Genomic DNA, 14749 nt, shown 5'->3' with positions numbered 1-14749 from the left:
TTTGTCATTCCCTTCATAGTAATGAAGCTTGATTGTTGACTGCGGCATTCGAATATAACATCGACTTTACGGTTTGACTTCAAACAAAATAAACATTTCGTATTGCAAAAATTATGAAAGCACCCGGATTATAACGTTGAAAAAAGTTGCAAGGTATTACAGGTGAATTCCGAATGGAGAAAAGATTTACATCATCATGTAAACATTCCTCATTATAAATCTCCATAAGAAATCTGGGTTTTTTAGAGTGAAGAATGATAATGTGTCAATGGTATTTTCCTTGTCAACGAACTCAATTGGTTTTTCTTTCACGGGTATGTGTATTGTAATTAAAAATCGTCCAAATGTGACGGAAACGATAACTCGATACAGACTATAGTCATTATATTTTAGTGCTGTTCAGAACTTCAAAAACTTGCACTTTTTTGAATTTATTTTGAATTTATGAATATAAACCATTAAATCAATGAACCCACAATTTTTTTTAACTTAAGGATTACTAGACCATCAGGGTCAGAAATCTTCAGACTATAGCTACGTATATTGGACAGTGACTGCTGTCTATAACAACCTAAACAAATATTGAAGCTACGGTCTATTACCCCGTGTATACACTCTGCCAAAATAAAGGGATTGTTGCCTTTAATTTTAGAATAGAAGCAAATGTAAACATTTGATTTATCCATCAAATCATGTATTTTAAAACGTAATTGACTGTATAGTGTGTGCAAAATACTCTTTGGTTTATTCAAATGAATTTGAATTGTTGAAAGTAGTAATATTAACAGTCTTTGTTAAAGAATGATAATATTTGCCAGGTCCCCATTTTCCTTCCCTGAAATCAAGCAGATTGAGATATTCTGAATAATTTAGCCCCTGTTGTTCATGAATAACGATATGAAGTAAAAAGAAAAAAAAGCACGCAACACGTACACTAAATTTAATAATAAAATATTTTTACAACATAGCCAATACTAAATTAGCATATTTAAAAACAATCTAAAATAAAATAAGAGAAATGTGGATACAGCTTAAAAAGTTAACCGAATTCTAAAAATGTCGCAACAATCTCCAAAACTAACCCACCATGAAGAAAATAACTTTGCTGAATTTAAAAAAATCAAGTAAAAATTACTACACGTTGTAAAAATAACGCGCTTTATGCTGTCAACTTTCCGGACGACGTTATGAAATAGCATCATATGTTTGTGACGTCTTTTCTCTGGTTTTTCAATAATGTCATTAATGTCTTATGGGTCTAAACATATATAGTTACTTGTAGTATCAATCTGTATTCAAAATTTGAAGATATTTATGTCCAAATTGTTGATACGCAATTGCACTTCTGTGACTTTTTTTCTTCAAAATATGGCTTTGGATCCTGTGAAAATGCCTTAATATGTTTTTGATTATCAACTTTTAGTGGGAACACTTGAGGATGTCCAGGAGAACCAGGCAACAAAGTATGAGGACCAGTATCACACCACCCACGTATCCTGTGGCTCGGGCTGACGGACGCTTATCGCCAACGCTTTTCTTTGTATTAAGATAAGCTGTCAGATTTTTGGTTTCCATCTTCAATATGTTCTTGATTTGGGCAAGTTGCTGACTCAATTCGTTATAATGTTTGATTTGGTTAGCCTCTTGACTCCAGTATTCGATTTTGTCGAAATATTCACAACTGCAAGGACACATGGCTTTGAAAATATAATGGAAATTATTAATATCATCATCAGTTTTAAAAACAACACAATAAAGCAATAAATGTTCATTAAAATTAGCAGTACAATGCGAGAGAGAGAGAGAGAGAGAGAGAGAGAGAGAGAGAGAGAGAGAGAGAGAGGGGGGAGGGAGAGTACAACACAAGTCTTACAGATTAAGAAATGTGGCCTCTCCTTCTAGGTCTTTAAGCGATTTGCAATTTAGATTAGGTTACCAGAAACAAATAATTGCTTCCTTCAAAAGATGTGTTATTCAAAAATTGAATATTTATTTTTTCAATTAAACTTTATCCTAAGTGTTAAATATTTCATTAAACTTTTTACGTATTGTTTTATTCTTTACAATCAGCGATGGGTTAACCATATTCAGTTATTCAGCTGTAATCGAATACTGGTTGCTAAGTTATCATGAGTAATCAGAAATCATTCGTTTTTCTTATTACAAGTACATGTTTACCTTTATAGTAAAACAAGAGGCCCATGGGGCCACATCGCTCACTTGAGCAACAATGGGCGTTCAAAAAATATTGTGCCATATGGTCCCTCGGTAGAATAACAAAAAATAAATATTGTAAAATATTCGAATTTTACACTTATATTTGCATACACGTAATCTTTGACATTGTACCTTCATGAAATACTTTTTTTTACCAGAATAAGAAAATCCTACGCAAGATATAAAACTAAACATTTGGTAGGGGTACATTGTTAACTTCCAATTTCCTATATTTTCGTTCTGCCCCCCCCCCCCCCCCCCCCCCACACACACTTTGTAAAGCGATCAAAATATATGAGAGCATAAAGGTACATGTACATTTTTTACATCAACTACTTACTAGTTATTGTATTTAAAAAAATATATAATAGTTATTGTTTTTTATTTTAAAAATTTATAGATGTGAAAAAGAAAATTGTACCTCAATGTGCTAAATTCCTCAAATTAAAAACATTCAAAAATTTAATTTGTCTTCTCCATTATAATTAAATGACTGTTATTTACCTTGCGTACAAACCAGGATAATTTCCCCCTGTGATATTTTCTTAGGAATAGCAATAATTACTTTATCCCCGCAACAGAAATATGTCAGAACTAGGGACACCGTTTTAAAAATGTCGTTTTTATTTACTCGTGTCTGAAAAACTATCAAAATTGATGTAGATATCACATTATTTATTGTATAAAGAGGGGGCCCCAGAGAGTAGGTATATACAGAATATCATTCTTTTATTTTGTTTGTACAAGTATTTAACATACTCTAATTCATATAGAATTTCTAATGTTCAACCAAAATTTCAGCGTCAATCGTAGAATTATAAGCAAGATACAGAGTTCACAGTTCGCCTAGGTTTGAGTCATATTTTGTTCACATGAGTTTATTACATTCAGCTTAAGATTTTTAACTTGGTATTTCCTATTCAGCAGTTAAAATGGAAAAAAAGGATGGCCTAAGATTTTCAATTCTTTTATTCACTCAAGACCAGTTCACTGGTATTTGAGGTTCAAAATCAGTTTTTACAAAATGTACACAAACACGGTCAAGGATCACATGTACAGTAGGAGTAATAATGACGAAAAAAGGTTAAGTTTACAATACAATAAGTTGTTTAAGTTGGTTTCTGGAAGAACAGACTTTGAAAATTTTCTTTAAAAATGATGACAACTTTTTTTTTGACTTTTTTAATCTTTAGTTTTTATGATATGTGTACAAACATCGAATTGTGAGCAAATCTCTGTATCTTGCTTATAATTCGAAGCTTAAAACTCAAATATGGTTAGTAAATAGAAATTGTAAACAATTAAACACAAGAAACATGCACTATAACAATTAAAGAACACAATTTATTTTTTCGAAATGAATCATGTATATACATGTATATATACCTACATATTTCCGTCAGCGGTATCAAACTCTATTTAAACTGAATAAACTCGAGAAAATGCCGAGCATCTTTACAAAACCTATTGCATTAATCTACCATTACGCAAAAGATAATGCCGAATTACTGATAGAATGAATTGTATTTCAGTACTTTTTTGATACATCAGGTTTTGCTTAATAAAAATCACGAAATACAGACAATAGTTTCCAGGTTTCAAAGCATAAAAAATGAAAACGAAACGAAAATCAGAACAAGCTAACACCAACGTCATGTGTGAAAACTGTCAACGCATTGAAATATTTAGCCTCAATTTACTTCACAAAATCGGCACCAATATATTTTGCATGCTTAAAAAATTTCCCTTCATACGCGAACTGTTGCACAACAAGCAAATTCATCATAGTCAGATCGTCCCTTTTTCGTATAATGTCATGGATGCTTTAAACAAAGAACCTCGTTTTAGAAGTATGGAATACGAGTCTTGGTAAAATGGGTATGCAAACCCGGGCCGTGGCAAAATAAAAGCCGGGGGAGATCGGCAATCGTCAATTCCAAATACGCATTATGTTGCAGCAATATCTACAGCGAATACAAATATACTGGTCTATCAAATATCCTGAAATTTTAATATGATTGGCAGATTAATAACTGCCAATCTTTTGTTTTGCCCAGGCCAAGTCCTGCCTACCCATTTTACCGGATGCCGAACCCGAAGCTATTAAACTGATTGAAACACGCCTTTCCTTTATTATTATTTTTGTAATTACTTAGATTTGAAACAGAACTATTCCTTAATTTTTGCAAATTTTTTTTCGTCCCATAAGGATTATTTATGCTAAACTACGTTGAATTGGACTCAGTAGTTCTTAAGAAGAAGATTTTTAAAAATGCATCCCCCTTTTTCTACAGTTTCAATGTTTTCTACGCTTTGAATACAGATCGGACTTTTATTTCTGCAATTTATATTTGCCCTCCCATAAGGTTGCTTTGTGTCAAATTTGGTTGAAATTGGATAAGCGGTTTTAGAGAAGATGTTCAAAATGTTAAAAGTTTACAGACGGACAGACAGACGGACAGACAGACGGACAGACGGACAGACAGACGGACGACGGACAAAATGTGATCAGAATATATATAAGCTCAGATAAGCTAAACAATGAATAAAATCACAGTTCATTCGAAATATTAGGACAGGTGAATAAGGTTTAATGCTAGGTATGAAATATTTCAGTAATGAATTAGTGTAAGTGTGTAATTTAGCAACTAAGATAATATATGTTTGTGTTAAGTCTGCAATACGGCCTGTGTTTTAAATTAGCTAAGATGGGGGTGTTCCAAATTCTAATTTAAACTTTGTATATAACAATTCATAATTTTAAGTAGCTACGGATCGGTGAATTAAGCTACCTGAATGTAACAACAAAATTGTATTATCAGAATGAATTTAAAAGTTAAAAAAAATATTTTTTAAATCATTCATCTAAATGAGGTGCACAACTAAAATACATGTACAGTATTATAAACTAAAATCTTTTTTTTTCAAATGCATTTGAAAAATACAGATAAAAAGCAGACTATAATTGATATTAAAACACATTTTACACTTATTGTTTTGTGCCCAAATATCAAATGTATGAAAACAGTAACACACGCTATGATGATACCGTTATAGCTGCAATGATATATCAGTGTATGTGTGAACCATTGAGTGAATAAAGGCATATACCAGTTTGTAGTCGAAGTTCAACCATGCATGTGTATGTAAATGTATGTGTACAATAAATTACGTGTAAACGATTTTCAGTAAAATGTACTTAAAGCTGCTTGGTCCGATTTTATATCAAATTTTATGCACGCTTTTAAACGATAGCTATGCTTAATATATGTATAATAATAGACATTGCAGTAGTTTTACCCGTCAATTATGCCAAATTGCAATGAAGAAAAATACGTACAAAATTTGCTTACAAAACAAACGACATTAAAAGGTACCGCGTTATTTCGCCTCATGTTAAATTTCACCCCTGGCGACGAGACGGGAATGGTTGTATTACGACTTTGACATCGCTCTAAATAAAGGTCGAAATGATCAGACAAATTACAAATAAACATGTGTATGTTTTGTTCGCTAATATTTCCAAAGTCTGCTTTCTTTACAATCGATGCATAGCATGCGGGTTGAATAACCCCAATCATTCGGGGGACGAAACCAAGCGGTTTCCTTTTCTAAACATTCCCGTGATGCATTTTGGTTTGTTTTTTCGTTTGCCCAAAGAGAAATTATTTTTATTTACTTTGAATATTTCTAACTTTGAAAGGAGACTGATTCTGCTGGTGTAAATAGGAGAAAGTCCATAACTTTCTGAGATAAATGATTTGTATGGAAAAAAAAATTGATACTGTAATTACAAAATAAATCGGACCAAGCAGCTTTAATAAAAATTGTGTTTTATTTGATGGGTGAATTAATGTCCTTTAATTTTAGAACACATATATCTTCACGCAACTCAAAAATGTGGTAATGATGCTAAAATGATCCAAAAAAATAAAGAAAACATTATAACTTTATATTAGTATTAATACTCCTGTAGAAAATGCATTTATCTTTCCAAAACATTAAACAACTAAACTCACAATTAAAAAAATTCAGATAAAAAGCCTTATTAATACTGGTAATGTAATAGAAAATAATCATAAGTTATCATAATTACAAGAAGGAAAATGATCTTATGCAATCCATTACTTCTAAAATTGGATGTAATCAGCTTGTAACTGTAATTTAATCAATATATTTTTTAAAGTAATCGACCCAATCCCTGTTTACTATGAAAGTGAACTCATTTATAACAGTCTTACCATCACTTGTAGCTTGGTTCTGAACAGTATGTTCATTAGCAGATGTAATTAATGTGGTTTCGAATGTTTCTGTTGATGACAAGGTCGTACTTTCACCTACGTTTATAAACATTAACGTATGTAGCTGACATAATATTATAAATCAAATAAATATTGGATATTCAATTAGAAAGTTTATTGCCTACAATAAAAAAAAATAGCTTTGAATTAAGTATAAAATATATCATTTAACTCTTCACGTATTACCACTCTGTATTTTTAACCATTAAAGTGAACATATTGATAACAGTTAAACCACATGGAGCTTGATTCTGAAAATTGTGTCCATTAGAAGCTGTAATAAATGTGCTCCTGGGTTTTTCTGTGGATGATAAGGTCGTGCTGTTCCCTATGTTAATAAACATGAAAATGAGCAGCTGAAAGTATTATAAATCAGATATACCGTATCACGGGTATTTTTACGAGTTTTATAAATCCGTAAAAATTAAACGCGTAATTTTCACAGAAGTAAAAAAAATCTCCGCACGTAAATTTTCTACATCGGACGTATGAGAGTAATGTTCATGACCTTCAGCTCAGTCCCTGGCGGCTGTATATGTAGGTATATTTGACCGTTTTTGGTAACATGGTGATAACAGTTCAGATCTTTCTATTCAGTCTTGAGTATTTTTTTAAAGTACGTATAATGCCACGTTAGTAGCTAGATGTCTCTTGGTTTGGAGAGAAAGAAACAGAGAGAAAGAAAACATTTTGAAATGGAGTTTTCTTTCTTTTTTTCTCGGTAAATCGAACTGAGACGAGCACATGGTGTACATCAATGATGATGCCCAGATCAAAAGAAATAAGTAAAGTGTATATCAGATATGAAATAAAGGTAAATGAATAAACACAATCATAAATATAAGGACTCGTTAACAGAAAAACGATTTTCTGATTTGTATGTGTGTTAACTGTAACAAAGTCACGGTGAAATTTTCCCCTCTTTTATCACAGATGATTTTAATTTTTACGGACATGTCCAATTCGTAAAAAAATTATGCGTAAAAATTCAAATCGCCCTATTTTAAGACAAATTCGTAAAAAAATCACAGCAGTAAAAATTACCCGTTATACGGTATATCAAACATATCTTCTTTTTAAAAACTTATTGCTTTCACATTTAATTTAGCCCTTGTTTAAGTTTGAACTATTTTATCAAACCTATCACGTATTACAATTCATAACAGTGTTACCAACGGTTGCAGCTTGATTCTGGACTGTATTTTCAGAAGCTGTCATAAAAGTGGTCTCGTGTTTTTCTGTTGATGTCAAGGTCAGGCGTTCATTTATATTAATGAACAAAAAATGTATATATTGATTTCGAGCAAAGTCCATTTCATACAGATTCATGCATTTTAGATATATTTACTCCTAAATACGTGTAGTTCCCAGATTTATATACTGGTATCTGGTTTCCTTTTTTTTTTTTCTTTTTTTTTTGCCGCATTGTGCGCACGTTTTTTTGTCTTTTGTTTTTTGTCTTTTTTTTTTTTTTTTTTTTTTGGGGGGGGGGAGTTATTAGCATTGATTCCCTGTCACATTTTTGGCATCGCATTGTTTTTGGAGTCGCAAAGGATTACGTCACCAAAAATGATCTATTAATCAAGAGCAAATTATAAAACAATGTTGAAATATTGTATAGATATTTCCTTTATACGGTCAATTTATAAAAAAAAAATTAATGATCAGTCAATATTTCCTTTATTGACTTTTAGCTATACATAGTGATACATTGTAGAAGCCACTGAATTAAGAATTATAAATTCTGAAAAGGAAACCTATGTTTTTCGAAGTCAAATACTGTATTCAGGGAAGTATTCGGCCCGTTTTTTTTTTCGCCCCTTTTACCCTTGTCGTCAGCGGGCGAATTTAAGACTGGGCTAATTCCAATGTCTCAAATTATCACTTTTTAAACAGGACTGTATTTGGACGAATTCAAAAAGGGACAAAACTGTTTGCAAGTGAAGAAGGGTATAGAAATTATACAGGGCAAAAATAACCCTTTATTCATTAACTTTTGGCAAAGAAAACAAAATATACATGCATTTCTATAATGTAAATGCACCAGCATAATAGTGTGCAAAGGACGAAAGCAATTTAAGTTTACAAAGAAGAGGAGATCAATTTTATGCTAAAACCATAGTGACATTACACCATATTTATTGATTGTAATGAAATGGGATTTTTGTGATACATAAGATTTTTTTTTCAATGAAAATATAAATATCAATATTAAATGCGAAAAGATACAAATATAGTGAAAATATGTACAAATCAAGTTAAAACAGGATTAATATCTAAAATAATTTTAAAGCATAATAACCTGTGAGTAACTGCATACATGTTCTCTCATCTGAAAATTAAAACGCTTTAGTACGTTATTAAGGTTAAAGAGAAGTTCAACTTTATACTTTAACATTTACAATTTCCAGTGTATGTAATAAAAAAAAAAGATCGGTATTTCAGATTATATAACAAGAGCATGTTATTTTATTCTTGTAATCAATAACTCTGATAATTTGGAACAAATAGATTGAACGTTATATCTGCATTAATTATTGCTAAAATTCTCTGCAGATGTATTTAAAAACGATGTTTACCTGCGTCGGAGATATTACCTGTCAAAACTAAGGTTTTATTAAACTCGAGATCATCGACGAGCTCTATTTAAAAAAGAATACGTCAGTATAATAACGCACCAATAAAAATCCTCATAATGTATTTCTACATTTAGATGCACCACGATCATTAGTGAAAAAAAGAATGGTTTATTGACGTTTGTATTAGCGTCGTTATTTTTTATTTCAATGTTATACATAAAATTACTGGTAAATTACAACGAAAATAAATATATCATTTTATTGTGCCTACCTTATTGATTATGTACTTACTGGTATAAAGATAAGGATTTGAACATTCCTCAACTGGTTTGATATCTGGATCTGATGTAAAGACATTACTTTTTGATTTTGACTTTTCTTTGTTGCATATACAGTGTGCATTTATAAAAAAGACAAAATGATTGAAAATATAAAACACTATTGGCATGCAAAATATTTTGATTCTCCTTTTTTTCATTTTTATTAAAAATGGTCTTTGCTTGTGTTTTTTTTTTCCCTTCAAATTAAAGTTAATTTTGTTTGCGTTCAAATAATAAATGAATGATTTATTAAAATTTTAAAGATAAAAAATGCTTCGACTTACTTTGACAACTGCAAATTGAGGAAAAAGATGTATTAGTTGGGTCTAATCTTTTAATTTCGCTTGTTGTTGTTTGATACCAGTTATTATTCATGCAAACACACAACGCATTTCTTTTGCAATGTCCCCAAAATTTGCCATCTTCACAAGCATATGAACCTTTAAAAAACAAATTTTGCTAATCTTAATATGTTTGTCAAATGAACCTCCTTAAATTGCTCTTGCTCTTTTTTATACATTAAAATGAACCATTTGTCTAAACTTGCTCACAAAAAAAGAAACTAACCTCTTCCTGAAAAAACAATGATGCTGATAAGAACAACGATCCATTCCGTACTAGGCAGTTTAGTAAGCATCATTGTCGCTTTCAAACTAACCAAATTCAGAGCGATATGGCTTTTAACTATTAAACGCAGCAATGTCAATCGATACTAGACCACCTGATTTGAAAAGTCTGCCCCCACAGAGAATGAAAACAATTTTTTTTATTATATTCTAATAATTCCTTACGTTTTTAGCTTAGATTAATACAAGTTGCATGTTAAGTAGCTATTATAATGTTAAAAAGTTTCAATTGCTACAGAATTGGTCTTGAAAAGGTAAAATTTATAAAGCTCTGTCACCAACTTTTAAAAAAAAAAGTTAATGCATTTTTAAGACAAGACAATTTTTTTTGCATTTTAAACATTTTTGTCTAATTAAAAATTTAATTATATGTGTGATTAATTATTGACATTTTAACATAATATCCGTTACATTACTGATGCATACAAAATATCTCTTTATACATTTTCTATGGTAAAGGAAACTCACTCCTCCTAGGCAGCTGATTTTGTCTCTGGGGTTTCCCAGAGGTCCTTAATTGCTCTGCTCTGGACTATTGATTGAATACCTAATTGTCCACGGATTTTTCTCAGTTTTTCCCGATCATAAAATGTTTCCAAAATTACAAAAAATATCCCGATAATGCAATTTTTACCGATATGACATTGGGCGCACGACGGGTGTGACCGGTCAGCAGAAGATGCTTACTCCTCCTAGGCACCTGATCCTACCTTTATCTATTTGAAGGTCCGTGCTGCTCTGCTTTAAATTTGTATTTAGTTTTTTGGTCTTTTGAGTTGGTTAACGGTTTGTTGTTGTCATTTTTTCATTGAAAGAATCATAGAAAAGATCTTTAAATATAAGGGCCCATCGAGTTGCCAGCGACAAGAATGATGGGCCATGATCATTGTACAGGTATAGTGCCTAAAGTCCTTTCTGACAATTGTTTGACCAAATACAGAGATAAGGAAGTAGCTTAAGCCACCTGGTGTCCAATAGATTAAAAATTTAAATAGCAAATTAGGAGCATGTCAATTTGGGCAAATTACTTACTAACTTATATGAGGATGACCCGACTGATGACGTATTTTTTTTTCTCCATGAAAGACGGTTACCTCATTTTAGCAACCAAGTCGAACGTTAAAACCATCAGGTACACTGAATTACATAAAAACAACACAGATATGAAGGTCCACTTTTTAAAAAAGGAATCGGACATGTTTTTGCATAGACTGCAACAGGCATTGCAAGCCTTTTTGAGTGATGCAATTGTCTCAGTGTCACCTATAGTTGGGCAAAATAGGCCATGGCTACGCTAGAACTAATTGTTGGCACAGGATGAATGACCACCTTTAAGTTCTCCTTAAAAGATAGCTTAAAGGTGTTTAAATGTAGCTTAAAGACGATCTTTAAGCCACATTTAAGCTATATGTGTTGCTTAAAGGTGGCTTAAAGAAAGCGTAAAGATGGCTTAAAGGCAGCTTAAAGACTATCTTTAAGCCACCCTTAAGGACAACTTATAGGTCCTTAATGTCCAAACTTCTTTAAGCCACCTTAAAGCTACTTTTAAGCTACCTTTAAGGTACCTTTAAGCCACCTATAAGCCATTAAAAAAATTTAAATCAATATTGTGCCTAATTTACAAACAAAATGTATTAACTTTATGAAAGGAAAGGTATTAAAAACGTTTTTTGTTCTAGAAAATAAAATGAAAAAAAAAACAACGCCCACGACGAGAATTAAACCCGGGACCCTTTGTTTACTAGCATCACCACACGTCCTCTGCGCCACGGCAACTTATATATATATATATATATATATATATATATATATATATATATATATATATATATATATATATATATATATATATATATATATATATATATATCAGTGGATATTGAATCAATGTATTGAATGTGTTTACTTGAAAAGATTTAGACAAACCATTGACAAACCATTCAGTTTGTAACAATCAATTATATCTAATTTATAAATTACATGAATGCATGTATTTAGAATGAAATACGGAACTTGGTCTTCAGTGAACAAACATATATTATACCTAAATGGAAACCGTTAGGCTCACTAGTAGGCTTTCTAAGTTAATAAATTTAAACCAAGTAGATATACGTTTATCTAATTTATAGCTATAAAAATGTAAGAAAGAAAATGAAATCATTTCTTTTAATAAATGCATTGAAACTATTAGGGTATTTGTTCAATTTCCCGCAATTTCCCGGTTTTCATGATCGCGGCGCCATTCCAGTATGTTTAAATATTTAATTGTATACATGATTTTTAAACTATCAATTCTATAACAAACAATAATACCAATTACCGGTGACGTATTTACTTCATGTGGCAGTTGCAAATGATGTATACATATACTTGTACATACATGTACAATTGTATTATGTACCAGGCCGGGTATGTGACATAATTACCCTTATACATATATTAACTAATTAACCCCTATTTATGATCACCGGTACATTAATTAATTAGCCTCAAGATTTTAATCTTACAAACATGTATCTTTAATTTGTAGACGTAGCATTTTTGAAACCCAGAGCTAGGAAATAATACTTTGAAAATGAATTACAAATGTGAATTAACTTTTAATCACTAAACTTATCGTATACTCATACATACTAAGATTCAACGCCTTTAGAAACCCTGACGTGCACCTGGGCACACGACACACCTGTTGTGTATATCTTGTATATTCTGTGTTAGTTCCAGGGGTTTTCTTAAGTTGGACAAACAATAGACTTTAATTAGATATACACAAACGTGCACCTGGGCAAACGACTCAAATGTTGTGTTTATCTGTATATTCTGTGTTAGTTCCAGGGGTTTTCTTAAGTTGGACAAACAATACACTCTAATTAGATATACGCAAAGAACAACACTATGTCTAGACAAACAAAGCAGTAATATCCTGCCCGATATAACAAAGGCAGTTGAGAGTATTTTCATCTTTAACATGTATCTAGCAGATCTAGAGTTAGACCTAGCAATTATGAAAATTGAAAACAAAAACCTTCAACCGATTATCAAATTAAATCATGCATTTTTGGTTCATTATCTTTATTTTGTTTGATAACCGGATTAACTGAGAGAGAGAGAGAGAGAGAGAGAGAGAGAGAGAGAGAGAGAGAGAGAGAGAGAGAGAGAGAGAGAGAGAGAGAGAGAGAGAGAGAGAGAGAGAGAGAGAGAGAGATATTTCACTGATTTATTTATAATAGGAATCAAACACACTTTCATTAGTTTTATGCACAGATTAAGATACAGAGACTGCGCTCACCCCTACAATAATTTTGAAACCCCCAAAAAATTATAAAGAATTTTATAACGGCAATCTGTGTCCATCGGAGCGGTGTTGATGATAGCGATCTGTGTTTATTGGAGCGACAATTAAAACCGCCTGTAGCAACCCCCCCCCCCCCCCCCGTTCCTTGGAAATTGTATTATCAATCGGATGACCCCCATTCGTCCCTATAAAAGAGCTTTTGCATTTAATATATGTTTTTTTTGTTCAGCTTGACCAAACTTCACTTAAAGGGAACTTAAAGATGGTTTAAAGACAACTTAAAGGGAGCGTAAATGCCACTTAAAGATGCTTAAAGGTGGCTTAAAGATGGCTTATAGTGACTTAAAGAAGTTTGGACATTAAGGACCTGTAAGCTCAGCTAAAATGTGACTTAAAGGTGGCTTAAAGATTGTATCTCCTTTAAGCCACCTTTACGCCACCTTTAAGGACTTGCTTAAAGATTGTTTTTCGCCCTGTGTGTGTCATAGGTTATCATATGTTATTTTGATTATAATTGATTTTTGCCTTCTTTTTTTTTTTGGCAATGCTGCTTTTTTGATTTTTTGAACAACTGAAGTGTAAAGCAGGTTAGTATATCTTCCCAGGACTCACTATTCTTGCCTGTATTGTTTGGAGATACTCAACAAAGCATTAATTGATGCCTGGCTCCTGGCTGTGGTATATATCGCCAATAAAATCATTATGAGGCATTGTTTGCATAATAATCTTTTTTACTTTTATGCTTTAAGAATTTTTGCAAAAAAGACCTTGATGACAAAATGTTTGTGTTTCTAATTAAATGTTTGACTATTTAACTTCAGTCAAATCGTGTTTCCCCTTTCTTTAAAGAATAGATATTCACAACGTAAAAAAAATAAACAACTTACGGGACGGATAACAACCCTGTGATAAAATTCATGCGATATTTTAATTCATAATAACTTAGTAAACTCTTGAGTTATTTTGTTGCATGATTTATTAAATTAAACTGAATAGATGACCATAGTGACAATACTTTGCAGTATAAAGTTGCTATTTGCATAGTTAAAAAATCATGTGTTCTCTTTTCAATGTCCAATCGAGCAAAGGTAGGTTCAAACATTCATCCATTACAGTTATTAGTCTTACATTGTACAATATAGACTATACCTTTTATTTTTCAGAGTGCATTCTATGTAAACCATATTAACGAACGTTTATAAAATAGAATTAACTGTGTCTCTTTTTTTTCAAAGGGGGAATTTTTAAACGTGCCATTTAACATGTGCCGTTTACTTTTACGAGATATAAACGATAATGACGTAATTGAAAATAAAACATAATGCATAAAAATATTGGGAGTCCTCTCTAAACAACATATACTAAAATATTTGACAATATTGTTTACATATCATAACTCACAATATGACAT

At 31.6% G+C, this 14749-nt stretch overlaps 2 long non-coding RNA genes across 2 annotated transcripts; both read right to left on the bottom strand.

The window, feature by feature from the left end:
- Positions 1 to 925: 925 nt before the first annotated feature.
- On the bottom strand, positions 926 to 6769 carry LOC117684041 (uncharacterized). Its single transcript, XR_010710417.1, has 2 exons — positions 6459 to 6769; positions 926 to 1697 (listed from the first exon to the last, which is right to left on the bottom strand). It is a non-coding gene; the product is annotated as an uncharacterized lncRNA (long non-coding RNA).
- A 2536-nt stretch (positions 6770 to 9305) lies between these two features.
- Positions 9306 to 10251, bottom strand: LOC136272415 (uncharacterized). Its single transcript, XR_010710416.1, has 3 exons — positions 9985 to 10251; positions 9702 to 9857; positions 9306 to 9439 (listed from the first exon to the last, which is right to left on the bottom strand). It is a non-coding gene; the product is annotated as an uncharacterized lncRNA (long non-coding RNA).
- Positions 10252 to 14749: the final 4498 nt, after the last annotated feature.

The sequence above is a fragment of the Magallana gigas genome, chromosome 10 (assembly GCF_963853765.1).
Source record: "Magallana gigas chromosome 10, xbMagGiga1.1, whole genome shotgun sequence".
Lineage (NCBI taxonomy): Eukaryota > Metazoa > Mollusca > Bivalvia > Ostreida > Ostreidae > Magallana > Magallana gigas.
The sequence above is the reverse complement of the archived record's forward strand: the minus strand, read 5'-3'. Positions and strand labels throughout refer to the sequence as shown.